At 42.0% G+C, this 17,532-nt stretch overlaps 1 pseudogene; it reads right to left on the bottom strand.

Moving 5' to 3' along the window:
- Positions 1 to 8,975: 8,975 nt before the first annotated feature.
- LOC143683103 (V-type proton ATPase subunit e 1 pseudogene) lies at positions 8,976 to 12,777 on the bottom strand (annotated as a pseudogene).
- Positions 12,778 to 17,532: the final 4,755 nt, after the last annotated feature.

Below are 17,532 nucleotides of genomic sequence, written 5' to 3' on the forward strand. Positions count from 1 at the left end.
AGAACACAAAGATACGGCAAAAACTACAGATGTGGGAGGGAACACCTAATAGGGGCTGTGGCCTTGGAAAAGAATCCCAGTTTCTGCTATCCTGTGCCCCCAAAAGAGAGGGGAGCAAAGAGAATACATACTCCAACTTCCCTATTCTTCCATTTTCTGAACTTATGCCAGTGCCTCCCGCTACCCAAATCCAACCATAAGCCACAGAACAAAGGGATCTGGTTAAAAAAAAGTCCAAAACTATCAGTTTCTTATGAAACAGAGGCAAGTGGAAAGAGTGAAGAGTATATCTGAAGGGGCAGAAAGTAATCAACATAGGACATAATTAAAAATCTTGAGAATTTGGGGGCTATTAAGCTATAAGGTTTTTTTTTTATTATTATTTATTCAACAAGTATTTATTGAGCATCTGCTAAGTGCCTCACTTTGGAAATAGACACCTCAAGATGAGTAAGTCACCAGTGGTGGGGTGGGGGTGCAGATGAAAAGATAATACTCTAATAAGGGTTCTTGATTTGCCAGGCTGCTATGACAAATATCACACACTGGTTGGCTTAACAGGAATTTATTGGCTCATGGTTTCGGAGTCTAGTAAAGTCCAAAATCAAGGCTTCAGCAAGGCCAGGCTTCTCCTCGAGACCTGTAGCATTTTGCTGAAATCTTCTGGGCTCCCAGGCTCGCATTTTTGCCTTTCGTTGTGTTTGCTCTTCCAGTTTCCATTGACTTCCAGCTTTTTCCTGTGGCCATCTGTGACTGACTGCATCTGGATTTCTTCTGCTTAAAAAGAATTTCAGCAAAATGTATTAAGGCCCATCCTGATTCATTTAGGCCACACCTCAACTAAAAATAACACCTTTAAAGGTCCTAAGTACAAATGGGGTCACACCCACAGGAATATGGAGTATGATTTAAGGTCATGTGTTTTGAGGGGTCCATAATTCAATCTTCCACCAGGGGGCACTACAGGTTGCTGAGGAGGCAGCAACTGGGAAAATCTGTGTGGAAGAAATGAAAATTGGGGGTTTCCTGAAGGAAGAATGGGAGTGAGCAGTGAAGAATTGGATATACCTGTCTTTGGTTGTCTAATAAAAGAAGATGTGGGTTCTAGCATTGCGTGAAGTTTCACATAACCAGACTCAGAGGGAGTGTGTGAGAGCGGAGGTGTATGAGGAGGAGGGCAAGAGGCAGGCTGGACCCTGCCATGCAGACCGTGAATGAGGGGTTTGGATTCTGTCCTGAAAACACTGGGGAGCTGTTGCTAGATTTTAGTAGGAAAATGGCATTTAATGCAATTTTATTGAGCTATATTCACATACTATTTAATAACCCAACGTATACAATCAGTGGTTCACAGTGTCATCAAATAGCTTTGCATTCATCATCACAATAGATTTTTGAACATTTTTATTACCCTTAAAACAATAAAAATAAGAATAAAAATTAAAGTAAAAAAGAATAGCCAAAACTTCCCATATCCCATATGCCCCCATTACATATTTATTTATTGTCTTCTATTTTTACTCATCTGTCCATACACTGGATAAAGGGAGTATCAGTCACAAGCTTTTCACAATCACACGGTCACACCATAAAAGCTATAGTTATACAATCATCTTCAAGAATCAAGGCTACTGGATTACAGTTCAACAGTTTCTGGCATTGCCCTCTAGTTACTCCAGTAAAACAAAAACTGAGAAGGCATATCTATATAATGCAATAAGATTAACCTCCAGAATGACTTCTCATTTCTATTAGAAATTTCTCAGTCACTGAAAGTTTGTTTCATTCAATGCCAGGTCCAGGCTCTTCCCCAGGAGTCATATTTCTCATTGCCAGGGGGATTTATACCCCTGGTAGTCTGTCCCACATAGTGGGGACGGCAATGAGTTCACCTATCAGGTTGGCTTAGAGATCATCAGTCAATGTACCCTTAGGCCACCTCCATCCATTGCAAATCATGAATAATATCACCATAAACACCAGTGTGCAAATGTGCATTCATGTCCCTGCTTTCAATTCTACCAAGTATATACCTAATAATGGGGTTGCAGGATCATATGGTAACCCTATACTTAGCTTCCATTGGAACCTCCAGCTGCCCTCCAGCAGAGCTGTACCCTTCTACTTCTCTACTAACAATGAATAGGTACATCTCTTTCTCCACATTTTCTCCAGCATTTGTATCTTTCTGTTTATTTTTAAACAGTCTTATTCTCATACTATCCAATCCATCCTAAGTAAACAATCAAAGGTTCCTGGTATAATCACATGGTTAGGCATTCACCACACAATCTATATGAGGACATTTCCATTTCTTCTGCAAAGAAAGAAGAAGGGGAAAAAATGAAGACTGATAAATAAATAAAAAAAGGAGAAACAACAACACCCCAAGAATCCCATACCCTTCCTATATCTTCCTCTTATTGACCTTTGGCCTTGGTGTATTGCTTTGTTACATTTAATGGGGCCGTATTACAATGTTACTGTGTAGATACTAGCTTGCATTGATCGTATTTTTTCCATACACCACCGCATTTTCAGCATCTTGCACCGCTGACATTCATTTGTTGTTCTTCATGTAAAAATATTCTTACATTTGTGCATTTAGTCCCTATCATTGCCCACTCTGGGTTTCCCTAAGGTATGTGGTCCCAGAATTTATCTTCTGTCTTCTTCCTGGTGTCACATATGCCCCTAGCCTTCCTCTTTCAATCATACTTAACAGTCAGCTTTGTTCAGTGTACTTACAATATTGTGCTTTCATCAGATAGTATTGTACTACACATTTCTGGATCTTTACAGTCAATCCTGTTGAACATTCTGTACTCCTTCAGCATACAATGTTCAATCTCTTTCTATCTCCTGATAACCTGTGTTCTTAACTTTAATTCTTAAAGTCTGCTCATTATAGTTAGTATATATTAGTGAGACCATACAGTATTTGTCCTTTTGTTTCTGGCTTATTTTGCTTCACTTAATGTCCTCAAGGTTCATTCACATTGTTGCATGCATCATGACTTTATTCTGATATATCATATCTTATTTTTTCTCTCTTTTTACCCTTACTGATTGTCTTCATTTCTACACTTTTCTCCAGATTTCTGTCTCCTGTCTTTTCCTATCTGCCTGTAGGGCTCCTTTTAGTATTTCTTGCAGAGCAGAACTCCTGTTCACAAACTCTCTCAGTATCTGTTTTTCTGAAAATATTTTAAGGGCAGGACACAGTGGCTCAGCAGGCAGAGTTCTCACCTGCCATGCTGGAGACCTGGGTTCGTTTCCCAGTACCTGCCCATGCAAAAACAAACAAACAAACTCTTCCTCATTTTTGAAGAACAGATTTTCCCATATAAAGGATTCTTGGGTGGCAGTTTTTCTCTCTCAGTATCTTAATTATATCATACCACTGCCTTCTACTTCATGGTTTCTACTGAGAAATCTGCACACAGTCTTTTCAGGCTTCTCTTATATGTGAGGAATTGCTTTTCTCTTGCTGCTTTCAGAATCCTCTCTTTATTTTTGGCATTTGACAATCTAATCAGTAAGTGTGTTGGAATAAGTCTATTAAGATCTATTCTGTTTAGGTACACTGTGCTTCTTGGATCTATAATTTTATGTCTTTCATAAGAATTGGGACATTTTCAGTGATTATTCTTCCATTTTTCTTTCTACCCCTTTTCCCTTCTCCTCTCCTTCTTTGGCACCCAAAACATATATATTCACATGCTTCATTTTGTCATTTAGTTCCCTGGGACCTTGGTTATATTTTTCCATTCTTTTTCCCTATCTGTTCTTTTTGCAAAAGATTTCAAGTAGTCTGCCCTCTAGTTCACTAATCTTTTCTTCTGCCTCTTCAGATTTGCTGTTGTCTCCATTGTGTTTTTCATCCCATCTGTTGCGCCATTTATTCCCATAGGTTCTTCCATTTGTTTTTGCAAGACTTTGAGTTCTTCTTTATGGTTGCTTAATGTCTTATTTATATCCTTCATCTCTTTTGCCACATTTTCCCTCAACTTGTTGATTTTTTACTTTATTTAGCATGTTTGTTTAAACATTACTTCGTTGTTTCAACACTTGTATCTCCTTTAAAGTATTAGTTTGTTCCTCTGACTGGGCCATATCTTCATTTTTCCTAATATGACTTGCAATTTCTTGCTGGTGTCTAGGCATCTGTTTCCTTGATTAGTTTATTCTGGAAGTCATTTTCTCTCTTTTCCCTCAGGTTTTCTTGTTGGTTGGCTTTGTTCTCTATCTATTCTTTGGTATTCAGTTTAACTTATTCTAGAGCTCTATCACAGCTTCTTTTTAACTGGTCAGAATTTTTCAGTTCTTGTTTTTCTAGTTCTTTCTCTGCCTATATGGAACTTTTTTTTGAGGAGGGTCTCCCCAGAGATCATCACCCCCAGTCAAATTTTCCCAGACAAGGCAGGCCTAGGTTTTAGAGTGAGCATGTAACCAGTATCTGAGTTCCCTGAGGAGGAGATCCAGCAGACTTTCTGGCTTTTCTATGGGTTCTCTAGACTCGGTCTTTTCCATATCCTGCCCGGCAGGTGGTACTTGTCAACTGCAGCTTCCCAGGCGTGTAAAGTGGTGTTGAGCCTTTAATTCTCAGCTTGCCAGGGGAGTGGCTGAGACAGAGGCTGAGGTGAAAGGCAAGCTCAAGCTGTTCCTGGCTTTGAGCCTTGGGGGTCTGAAATCTCTGAAGGAGGGGGCCCCCACCTGAGCTGTGCCCTGGCTCCTTTTCTTGGGGAAGATAAGCCCTTTAGGGAATTATCTCCTTCACTTAACTTGTTACTTTGTCTCTTAAATCTATCTTAAGTTTGACCTTGCCTGGGTCAGTGCTGATAATTAAAAATGCCTGAGGCTTTTTCTAATGTGCTACTCAGAATACGTCAAAAAGGAAAAAAAAAAAAGAAGAAAAAGTAGAAGGAAAAATAAAACAAAACAAAATAAATGAAATTGCTTTTCAGAGCCAGTCTCCAGCCGCCAATATTCACTAGTCAAGAGTTGGAGTTGGTACTTGGCTCTATGTACCCATTATCTTGGGATACAGCTTTTTTCTGCCAGGATTATTTTCCTGCTTTCTTTTGATTTATCTGTGCTTGGAGCTTGTATCTAGCAGTCCAAATTTGTTAATTAAAACTGCAATTAGAGCTTGGTTGAGCTATCTTCTCTTGGTCCTCCTAGAGAGGGTTTATTTTCACCATGGGGAAGGGTCTCCAGCAGCTTATTGTGACGGTGGGGGAGGGGCACAAGCCTTCAGACTTTGGGGGCTTTACTTACAGTTCTGTACTATGATCTTGGTCCTTTCATCTATTCCAGACTGGTGTACAATGTGTGTCCGGCCATGGATATCCCCCAAGCAGTTGTTCAGATGGTTTCTGGCTGTTTACTCTATACAAGTTTTTAATGATTAAAAAAAAAGACTTTCCCAAAGAGTGAAACTTGCAGTGAAGGTCTGATGAGCAAGTCAACTTCCTTATCTATCTCCTAGAAAATTAGGATGTGGTTTGAAACTTCCAGGTTAATTGAATTGAAGTGTTTTTGTATAGTTAGCTTAAATAAGCAAATGATGAAATCAATCCTCCAAATTGTCAGCAGAGCAGCTGTTCAGAAAGCTCTCGTTAGTCATCGACCTTATGCTTAAAATGATTTCCTATAATGTGAATAGTCAGACTGAATAATGTACTGCGTCAAAATCCTCACCCAGCAAGCTCCCTACAATGAGAGAACCAAGGAAAAGAGAGTAGTTGGCACACACACGAAAAACCTTTCCTTCCTGTATCCCAAATACCCAAGGAAAAGGAAAAGATGTACCACAGGCACATCTTAGAGAATAAAGTACAGGATTACAAACAACAGATTCTCTTTCCTAAACATAATACAAAGGGCAAAAAGGAAAAATTTCTGACCTAAAATTTCACCTCTGATTTTCAAGAATAGCTAAGAATTCTCATTCAAACTCTTTCCTTTCTGTATAAAAGTAGTTTCAATCCTGATCCCTTATATGGATTGACTGATTGCTTATTTCACTGGAGTTGAGGTGGGATATGATGAAGTATTAGGTAGGAGGGATGGAAGGATGAGGGAAAATAAAGGACAGATGAGGAGACTTATTCTTAGAACAAAGAATGAGAGTTTATAGGATTGAAGGGTAAGTTCTACTCTGAAAAAAAAAGACATACATAAAATTGAAAAGTATGCTTGATCTCTGTCTATTTATTTATCTCTATCTTTCTACCCATTTGTTATATATACTCTTCCTTTATGATATTTACTTCCACTTATATGAAAAGCACAAATGTAATAAGAGAGTTAAAATAAAAGTAAAGATGCTTATACATCATGCGGTGAAGGAGTCAGGGATATTTGTCCTAGCAGCCTGGAAAGAATAGTTATGGCAATTGAATATTCACTCTAGCTCAAACTTCTTGGCAGCTAAGGCAAAATAAATGGCTTCTGTAAGATTTATGAGTTGCATGATTGTTGATGAAAGAAGTGAACTATTACATCAAAGGGGCAAATATCCCTCCAGTACTAAATTATACAATGAATTTATTTTTCAGTCTTTTTGTAAGAGAGCTCTAGTAGCAAAATAAACAGTATCTTACATGGCAATTTTGCAAAAAGATGCATAAGTGTTCTTCATCTGAGGTTTGTTATGTCACGGTGTTAGAAAAGCAGACTTTAATGAAAAAGGAACTAAAAACTATGACCTGCCTTATCTACTATATTCTTTTTTTTTTAATCTACTAATATGCTGAATTTTTTAAGACACTGCCAAAGCAAAGTGAAACAAACAACTGTCTAACTGACTTTCCATAGTTCTATGGCTTATCTAGTCAGAGTTTTACATTCAGTATCCCTAAGTTGTTTGCTTTACCTATCACTTCTGAGTTAGGATATTTTCAATTGTAAAAAAACATAAATGTCAACTGAAAGTACCATAAGCAAATTAGGCAATCTATTGGCTCACAAAACTGAAAAGTCAACCAATGTGATGGTTTCAAGATCCCGTTTTATTTGGAACATCAGCAGGGTTCTGGCTTCTTGGCTCTGGTTTCCTTCTGCCTCCATCCTCTTTGGTATGTTATCGTTTCCTCTTGTTAGACCACCTTGCAGAAGCAAATACTTTTTTAGCTGTTCCGTGTTTCTTCACACTTCAAAATCCTCATGCTCCCAAATCCTAAGGAAGATACAAAATTCTTCTCTAAATACTGAACTAAAGTTTAGATAATACACATTCATTAAACAAGTACTTTGTGCTGAACACTGTTCTAGGTGCTGCGAATGAGTAGCAAAAACTGACAAAAGCCTGCTTTCATGGAATTTACAATCTAGTGGAGGGAGATAAATAGTAATCTAATGCAAATTAATATATTAGGAGGTGATAAAGGCCATAAAAATCTAAATACAAACATAAAGTATGGTATGTGGATAGTGAGTGCTGGGTGACATTTTACATATCCTGGTCAAAGAGGGCTTCTCTGAGAAGGGAGTATTTAAGCAGAGACCGGGATAAAGTAAGGGAGTGAACCATGTGAGAATATGGGGAAAGTACATCCAGGGAAGAGGGAACAATAGAGTATTTGGGGCTGTAGCAAACATGGCTTTGTCTGAAATACCAAAAGACACAATGACTGGAGAGGAATGAGTTGGTGACTCACAGGAAGTAGGAGAAGATGAGGTCAGAGAAATAAGAAGAGGCTCAGATTACATAGAACTCTGTGCCCATGATGAGTTTGGATTTTACTTCAAAAGTGATGGGAATCTATGAGCAGAAAGTGTGCATCACTTGTGGATTCTATTTGTTTAATCACAATGGTTTAATACATTACCAGGTTAGTCTTCTTACTTCACAAAGTGTCCAGTTGTTGGCAAATCAGAGTCGGTGCAGAAGCTCCATAACAACATCATACTGTACTTAGTATTTGGTTTTCCTTTTGGGTGCAAAGTGATTTATGCACCACTAAATCTCCTGACTATAATCCAGGCGGGAAGAACAGGAAAGAGCAAAGGTAAAAGCACAAGCCAGTTGAATCTGTATCTTTGTGCCAGAAAAACACAGTTTTACAGAATCTTATTCAGTAAACTTATGATGACATCAATGAATCATGACCCCTACCTCACACCATACACAAAAATAAGTCAGGACAGATCATAATACTTAAATGTGAGATATAAAACTTCTAGAAGAACATATGAGAGATTATCTTTGGGGAGAGATTCAAAGTGTCAGAAGGACTCCATCTACTCTTACTGGCTTTGAAGCCAGGGAATGGGGATAGTGCCTAGTAGCTGACTGCCAGCAAGGAAGCAGGACCTCAGTCCTAGAACCACATAGGCCTGAACTCTGCCAACAACCTTAGTTCTCCCAGAGCATCTAGAGAGCAGAAAAATAATTTATTTCAAAAGATGGCAGAAATAAGAAATTCATGCTGAAGTATACTTTGGTGTAATCCTATTATGTTGGGACAGATCTACTCTCTGAATGTGCTGTCATATTGATTGCCCCACTGGAGTCTTAGCTACCTTGCAGCAGTTTTGGGGCTGTTCTTAAACACTTCACTGATTGTTAACAGGCAGGAGCTATCTTTAAATCTACAGATTCCAAGAAGATAGTACTGCATTTCTCAGAAGAATAGCAACTTCATTTCAGAAGACTACATACACATTTTGTAGAGTTGCACAGTTTAGTTAAGTAGACGTATTATTCACCAAAGTGCAAAAAAAGGTGAGAGGAAAAAATGTCTGCCTTTTAGAATAAGGTACTTGAATGTGGTATGAATATTTAAGGGAGCTGTGTTCCAATGGGTGAGTCAAAAATGTCTGCCTTTTAGAATAAGGTACTTGAATGTGGTATGAATATTTAAGGGAGCTGTGTTCCAATGGGTGAGTCAAGGAAGGTGGTTTGCACATCTAGAAAAATTCTCTTTGTGACATCAATGATTTTAGCATTGCAGAAGATGTCTTTTTCCTCAAGGCCAATGATACTTGAGATACCAGATGGTTTCATTTTTTAACTGTAGTCCAAATAGAGGGTTGAGTTGGGCCAGAATTGCAATCAGCCAAAAGAGATAGCCACAAACTGAGCAGGTCACCAACATGGTGATGATAATTCCCTGATTAGGATCCTTAGGGATGAATCAGAGCACTGAGAGGCTGACAAAGCCCAGAAATGTTCTCATCACAATGAGAGGCACCATAGGGCCACCAGAGATGCCAGTCGCTGGCCCATGGCCCCCCTGTGCCCCCACCTGGAAGGGTCCCACACTGTTCTAGTTACTGTAAGTTTTTAAACCAGGAGGTATTAAGTCCTTGAACTTTGCTCTTCTTTTTCAAGATTGTTTTGTCAATTTTGGGTCCCTTCCATTGCCGTAAGAATTTTAGGATCTTTTTATTTCTGTGAGGAAGTCAGCTGATATTTTGTTAGGAATCGCACTGAATCTGAAGATCAATTTGGGGGGTATTGCCATCTTAACAATAAGTCTTCTAATCCAGGAATATGGAGTGTTTTTCATTTATTTAGATCTTTAATTTCTTTCAGCAATGTTTTGTAATGTGCAAGTCTTGCCTATTTTCTAATTGGGCTGTTCTTCTTACTGAGTTTGAGAGAGAGATTCATACAGGATATGAATCCTTTTTCTGATATGTGATTTGCAAATTTTTCTCTGTCTGTGGCTTATCTTTTCAGTCTCTTAATGGTGTCTTTTGAAGAACAAGAGTTTTTATGTTTGACAAAGCCCAACTTCTCAATTTTTTCATTTATGGTATGTGCTTTTTAGGTCTGAAAAAATCTATGCCAAATCCAAGGTCACAAAGATTTCTGCTGTTTTCTTCTAGAAGTTTTATGGAATTTAAATGTATATTTCTCTAGGGCTTGAAATTTAAATTTAAGATTTAAGTAAGTTAATTTGTAGGTTTTAAATTTACGTCTGTGATCCATTTCTAGTTGAATTTTATCTGTAGTAGGCAGTATGTATGGAGGCATTATGTTGTGGTTGTTAAAGATAATACTTTCTGCAATGAACTTGGTACCTTTGTTGAAAATCAATAGATCATATATACATGTCTTATCTGTGCTTCTGCTTGAAAGTCATAAATGGCAGCCTGTCACCTGAAACTCAGGTTTGAGGAAAAACCACCCTGCAATGGATTTGTAGAGTCCCTAGTACAGGCCCTGCATTAGGCACTGGTTAGACACGCCACCACTTGGCTCCCAGGTTTGTCCGGGGTTCCTGGCCCCTGGGTGTAACCTAGACAGGTGCCTGCTCCTCCATGGGATGCTGTGAGACTCCCAAGCTGGGGAAGCACCTGACACAGAGACCTGGGGCCAATGTGTGACCAAGAAGGGAAGAGACCATGTAGAGGGGCTAAGGCAGGGCACACGATAGCCTGCGTTAACCTCACGCCAGCCTGGGAGGATATTTCTGGGAAGATGACAAGGTCTGCTCCCCTGATGTATCCGGGCAGGTGGTTCCTCTGTTGATGATCTTGCTATCAGCAAGGCCTGGGAAACATGAGCAGATCCGTAGATGAGGCATGTTCTTAAACACAGCCAGTTGCTGGTGACCACAGGACTGGGTCTTTTGGGCAGGTGGAGAGTCTACTCCTCAACCTGGAGGCCCAAGGCACCTACGCCTGGTCGGCCACCCCAGCCTTGGGCTAAAAGCCCATCTTCAGCAGGACTTGCAAAGTTCCACGCCAAAATGCTAATGAAAAGGCCCAGGGGCTGGGCCAGCAGTCCCAAGGGCACTGAGGCTGCCTACACTCCTGAATCAGGTTGGCGATTTGTGGCTCCCAGGGAGGCCACCTGCCCTTATGTGGCTAAGAAGAGCAGTTGCCGGGTGCCCAGGTGGTGGGGGCTGATGGCCTGATGACCTTGGGCCCTAACACCCCCAAGGGCACAGCCTTCCTGTGCCTGCAGGTCCCAGTGGTTGCTTCTGGGCTGCTTGCTTTCAGCCGCCTCATGATTACATGAGCTGACACTGTTTTCCCGCCTGACCTCCTAAGCCACTTCTCCACTGTGAGCTCAGGACCCAGGGACTAACATTTCTCTGACCTCCCTCATTTCTAAGAAAAGCATTTTCCTTCTGATTTTCAAAGTTATACAGACTCACCATAGAAAATTTGGAGACTTGAGAAACATCAGAAGAAGAAATTTTAAGACCTAGTGGTTACAGCAGTGGAAGCCCACACTCCACCGTCCTCTGCATCTAGCCAGGGGAGTTGTGGCAGATGAGACCCAAGGGTGCTTTCCTGAGGGCCCGCGGCTCTGTCTTCAAGGAGGTCCAGAGAGGGGCCCCTGATGGTAGCCCACGCGGCAGAGGGGACCCTGACCCCACAGCCCCCCTCCTCACCCAGACATGCTCCCAGCCCGGTAGCTCATATACTTGAAATCTCCACGGCAGCTCCAAGACCTGCTTAAATTTTCTTTTTTTTCACTGCAAGGCCAGCAGGACACAGGGGCAGACGTGAGTGACCGTCCCCTCCCCACACACTGGGAAGGGGTGCATCTCAGAAGCGCGGCACCCTTGTGGATGCCCATACAGCTCCTAGACGTGTCACGGTGAGGGCGTTGCCATTCCAAAGGCAGTTGAAGCTGTGGTTAGACTGAGACAGGGTCAGGGAAGAGCTCGGTGAAAGGCGAACCAAGAGAAGCTGTGAGATGTGCCCTCGGAATGGGGGCCTTTGTGCTGGGTGCTTGGGGCCTTGGGCTGGACACCCGAGATGGACATTTGAGGTGGTGGGCATTCGAGGTGGGTGCTTGAGGAGGTGGGCACTCAGGACTGGTACTCGGTGTGGGTCCTCAGGGGAGTAGACCCTCAGGGGGTGGATCCTGAGGGGGGTGGGCCCTCAGGCGGTGGGTTGTCGGGGGGGTGGGCCCTTGGGGGGGTGGGCTGTCAGGGTGTCAGGGGGTGGACCGTCAGGGGCGTGGGTCCTTGGGGGGTGGGCCCTCAGGGGGGTAAGTCCTCAGGGGAGTGGGCCCTTAGGCGGTTGGGCCCTCGAGGTTGCTCAGTACAGAACATCTGGGCTCTGGCCCCCGCCCCCAGCCCCGAGCGAGGCGGCTGCCCTCCACCCTCTGCACCCCCTTGGAAAGCGGCCCAGGCACCTCACTTTCTGTTGGCAGGCCCTCGAGCCCCAGAGTTGAGGTGAGCAGCAGACACTGCTGCAGCAGCCAGAGGGAGGGAGCCACAGTTCCGGCTCAGAAGACTGTGGAGCTGCCCCTGCCATGTTGGGCTGTGGGAACAGACCGCCCACAGCGCCAGAGGTGGTGGCTGTTCCCGGGCTTGGCCCCCTGCCTTCGTAGGTGGGAGGCCTCACTGGGTAGCCCAGGGCAGGCAGGTCACCAACCCAGCGCTGCTCTAGTTGAGAGCTCCCCCTTGAGGAGAAGCCTCATTGCCCCCTTAATGCGACCCAGGGCTGCCCACCAGCTGGCCTCACACGAGGCTGGCGCAGCACCCTTCCATGGAGAGGACACCTCCTGGGTGTCTGCTCACAAAATGGCCCAGCCTTCTTGGCCCCTGCCATCTGTCACTCTGGCCTTGTTGGTGCAGGAGCCCAACTCTCCCAGCAGGAGCCCAGTCCTCCCGGCAAGGCCATGGAATGGGAGGTAGAACATATGCATGTCCGTGAGAAAATCCTTGTCTCCTGAGTCAGGAGAGGCCAAGTGGGCTGAGGCTTCCAGTGGCAGCCAGTGAGCTGACTTCTCAGAGCCCAGGGGGCCTGGGCCGGGCCATGACAAGCCACTGGAGGGCACACCACCCACCTGCACCCCATATTCCCATGACTGAGCTGATGGCTATGCCCACTCAGGGGCCGCTCATGTCCACCCCCAGACTCATCCCAAGGGTCCCTCAAACCCACCCCCACCCATTCACACACACCCCAGGGCTGTCCATGTCCCAGCCTCCTCAGCTCCCCACTCGTGTTAACAAAACCAGTTTCCACTGTAGGAGGAAGGGAGTGGAGAGGCTGTCTTTGAAACATCATGATAGGTAAAGATTTCTGAGGACCCTGAAAACAAAGAATTAAAACAATATATTGTATCCTAACAAAATGAAAAACTTGTGCTCATCAAAAGACTGAATGGCAGAAAATGTTAGCAATACATACATATGACAAATTACCTATACCACAAAATACATAAAGAACTACTACAACTCAATAAATAAAAGACGTGATAAAAAAGTGAGCAGAATATTTGAACAAACACTTCACAAAGGAAGATAAATGCTTGGTCAATCAACATAGAAAAGTTGCTCAACATCACTAATCATCAGAAATATGCAATCAAGAGATACCATGCCTGCACTAGAATAACTAAAATTTGAAAGATTAATAATACCAAGTGTTGTCAACAATGTAGAGAAGCGAAACCTCTTCTAAATTGTTGGTTGGAATATAAAATGTTTCAAGCGCTATAGAAAAGTGTTTGGCAGTGTCTTAAAAAGTTAAATATATTATCTACCCTATGAGACCACAATTCCACTCCTGGATATTTACGAAGAGAAATGAAAACATACATCCACAGAAAGACTTGCGTAAGAGTATTCATAGCAGCTGTATTCATAATACTCAGGATCTAGAAACAACTGAAATGGCTATCGACATGAGAATGTGTTAATGAATTGTGGTGTAGTTACATCATGCAATACTACTTAGCATAAGAAATGAACTACTGATTGCCTGCAGTGACGTGGATGAATGTCAACATGTAATGTTGAGTTAAGTCAGACACAAAAGAATAGATACTGTGCCTGCTTGAAAGGAGGTATGTACTCTAGAAAAGCCATGTTTTAATCCTAATCCCATTTTGTAAAGGCAGCCGTTCTAATCCCTATTCAGTGCCGTACGTTGGAAAATTTAATCAGATCATCTCCATGGAGATGTGACTCACTCAAGAGTGTGTGTTAAACTGGATTGGGTGGAGACGTGGATTGGGTGGAATCCTATGAAAGAGGAAACATTTTGGGGAAAGCTGGCGATTTGGAGAGAGCAGAGAAGAATGAAAGTCTCAAGAAAGCCACAACAGAGAACATCCCAGAACCACAAAGCAGAGTCCACCAGCCAGTGACTTTTGGAGATTAAGAAGGAAAATGCCTCCCGGGTAGCGGGAGAGGTAGCTAGCAGATGATGCCACATTGGCCATGCGCCCTTCCAGCCGAGAGAGAAACTCTGACCGTGTCTGCCATGTACCTTTCCACCTGAGAGAGGAACCCTGAACTTCACTGGCCTTCTTGAATCAAGGTATTTTTCCATGGATGCCTTAGATTGGACATTTCTATAGACTTGCTTTAATTGGGACATTTCCACAGCCTAAAAAACTGTTAATCTGCAACTTATTAAATTCCCTTTTGTAAAAGCCATTCCATTTCTGGTATATTGCATTCTCACAGCCAGCAAACTAGAATAAATACCTTTATATGAAATTCAAGAACAGGCAAAACTAATCTACAGAGATAGAAATCAGAACAGGGGTGTCTTTGGGAGAAAGGAATTGATTGTAAAGGGGCACAAGGAATCTTACTGGTGTGAGAAATTTTCTATATTTTATTTTGGGTCATAGTTATACCAGTGTTTTACCATTATACTAATGCATTTGTCAAAACTCATCACACTCTACACTGAAGATATGTGCATTTTACTCTTTGTAAATCATATTTCATTAAAAAAAAAACTGGTACTATAAAGAAAAAGATCACTCTCACTGATATAAGAAGTGGTTGACATGGGCTAAATTGCTTGGGCCAGATGGTAAGTAGTAGCTAGGTTCTGGACATATTTTGATGTTGGGGCCAAAAAGATTGGCTGATTGTTTAGCTATGCACTGTGAAAGGAAGAAAGGAGCAGAGGGTGACATCTAGGTTTTCGGGCTGCATATCTGGGTGAATCATTATGCTATTTGCTAAGATGGGGAAGAAGTAGTAAAGAAGCAGGATTGGGGGGAGGGGACTAGGTAAGGAAATTAAAACTTTGATTTTGAATACCTGTCAGACATGCATATGGAGCTTTTGAGTAGGCAGGTGGATGCACAAGACTGCAATTTAGAGGAGAGTTTGGCCTGGAAATATAAGTTTAAGGTCATGGGACTAGTTGAGCTCTCATGAGGAGTGAAGATAAATAAGAAAAGAGAGCAGAGGTCTGGAGCATACCCCATTTAGCTGTTGGAAAAAGGGGGAAAAAACAGCAGAGGAGACAGGAGATGCAAAGGAACGAAGGAAGTTGGTCTGGAGGCCAAATGAAGAACTTGATCCAAAAAAAGAGGAGGTAGTTATCTCTGTCTAATGCTATTGAGGATTTGAGTGGGTGGGATTTATAACCCAATGTTTGTAAGGGGATATAGATGATCCAGGTAAGAAGGAGAAATTGATGGGACAGTACAGAGAGGTTACGGCAAGGCCCATGTCTTTGAATAAGCAAAGAGAGATGAGATGTAGTCTGTACATGGAGATTGATAGGAGCAGGCACCAGGCATCCCTTCTGACAGGAGGGAAGGTCAAGTATGCAGGCCCAGAAACAAGTGTGTTAGTAAATTTAGTGGTGGAAGCTAGAGCAGTCCTCTTCTGTATAGTAAAAGGCACATCATTATCTGAGAATAAGGTAGGAAGTGTTAGAGGTTTGATGAGAGAGGACATGTGAAATAGTGTCTCAGAGTGGGAGAATGAACAGACTATACAAATGTAGTAGGATTTCCAGGCACAGATAAAAGCCAAAAATACACTTGATATTTGTGGGCATAAATTTAAAAGGAAACCAATCAGCATGATTGCATTTTTCTCAAGAACACATGCACAGAGTAGCAGCAAGTGAGATTTAGGATTTTTCTAGGTGAGAATAATGGAAGAAAGGTGTTGAAAATAAATGGTCATTCATATTTTAAAACTTTAACTTATGTGTGAGACTAAAGCAACAAATGTTTACTTGGTACAAAATTTGTATTTTGACTAGTGCATTTCCTAATATAACTTATGTGAACAGTTTAATTGAACACCACAAGTACACGGAACCTTGAGTAGGGCATGAAATTTTGTAGGTTTGTCCAGCGTGATGTCCTGATAAATCCCAGAGGATTTGAACAATGAATTAAAAAGTATTTGCAAAGTCCCCTTGGGGGAATGGCAAGAAAGGGGGAAAATTCAGCTTCCCCATGTGGAAAATTCCTCATATTCTCACAAGCAGTGGAGACAACCAAAGCAATAGGCTGCGCCCTCAATCTTAGGGTTTGTTCATATGAAATTTATCCCTGCAAGGATAGGCTAAGCCTACTTAATATTAGGCCTAAGAGTCACCCCCAGAGAATCTCTTTTGTTGCTCAGGTATGGCCTCTTTCTCTCAGCCAACACAAGTAAACTCACTGCCCTCCCCTTCTCTACATGGGACATGACTCCCAGGGGCATAAACCTTCCTGGCAACATGGGACAGAAATCCTGGGATGACCTGGGACTCAGCATCAGGGGATTGAGAAAATCTTCTTGGCCAAAAGGAAGAAGAGAGAAAATAGACAAGATAAAACGTCAATGGCCAAGAGATTTCAAACAGAGTTGAGAGGTTATCCTGGATGTTATTCTTATACATTATATAGATATCACCTTTTTAGTTAAGGTATATTGGAGAGACTGGAGGAAAGTGCCTGAAAATGTAGAGCTGTGTTCCAGTAGCCTTGAAGATGTTTCTTAAAGATGACTGTATAATGATATGGCTTTCTCAATGTGACCGTGTGATTGTGAAAATCTCGTGTCTGACGCTCCTTTTATCTATGGTATGGACAGATGAGTAAAACATATGGGTTTAAAATAAATAAATAATGGGGGAACAAATGTTAAAATAAATTTAGTAGATTGAAATGCTAGTGATCAATGAAAAGGAGTGGTAAGAGGTATAGAAAAAAATAGGGGAAACAAAAGCTAAACTATATTGGGTAGATGGAAATACTAGCAGTCAATGAGAGGGAGGGTAAGGGGTATGGTATGTATGAGGTTTGTTTCTTTTAATTTCCTTTTCTGAATTGATGCAAATGTTCTAAGAAATGAGCGTGGTGATAAATAGACAACTAGGTGATGAGAAAAAAAGAATAATAGCAGAAAGAGGTTCAAGGGAGTTGAGAGTGTAAGAGGTATGCAAAAGACTACCTATAATGAAGAATCATGGAGTCTCAGTCAAGTAGGAGAGAATCAAGGATAGGAGGGAGGTCATGGATTGGCGGCCTGAGTGGGATCTGAGGACTGTTGGAGGGACAGGTTAGATGGGAGGTGGTGGTCAGAGAGGGTGGTTTTGAAATCTTAGTTTTGGCAGTTGTTGAACTATTTATAGTGAAAAGGTCTAGAATGTGACAGTGGCAGTGGATGACCCAGGTAAACACAGTGGCATGAATCCTCGGATGGAAGGAGGTAAAAGGAAGAGGCCAGACATTGATTGGGTAAATGATGAAATTACCCAGAATCATCACTCAGAATTCACAGTGAGCTAGGAGCAGGTGCAAATGCATTAGTAAATGAGGGGAAGGGATCTGGAGAGGATACGAATTTCACCCCG

The sequence above is a fragment of the Tamandua tetradactyla genome, chromosome 5 (genome assembly GCF_023851605.1).
Source record: "Tamandua tetradactyla isolate mTamTet1 chromosome 5, mTamTet1.pri, whole genome shotgun sequence".
NCBI classification, from domain to species: domain Eukaryota; kingdom Metazoa; phylum Chordata; class Mammalia; order Pilosa; family Myrmecophagidae; genus Tamandua; species Tamandua tetradactyla.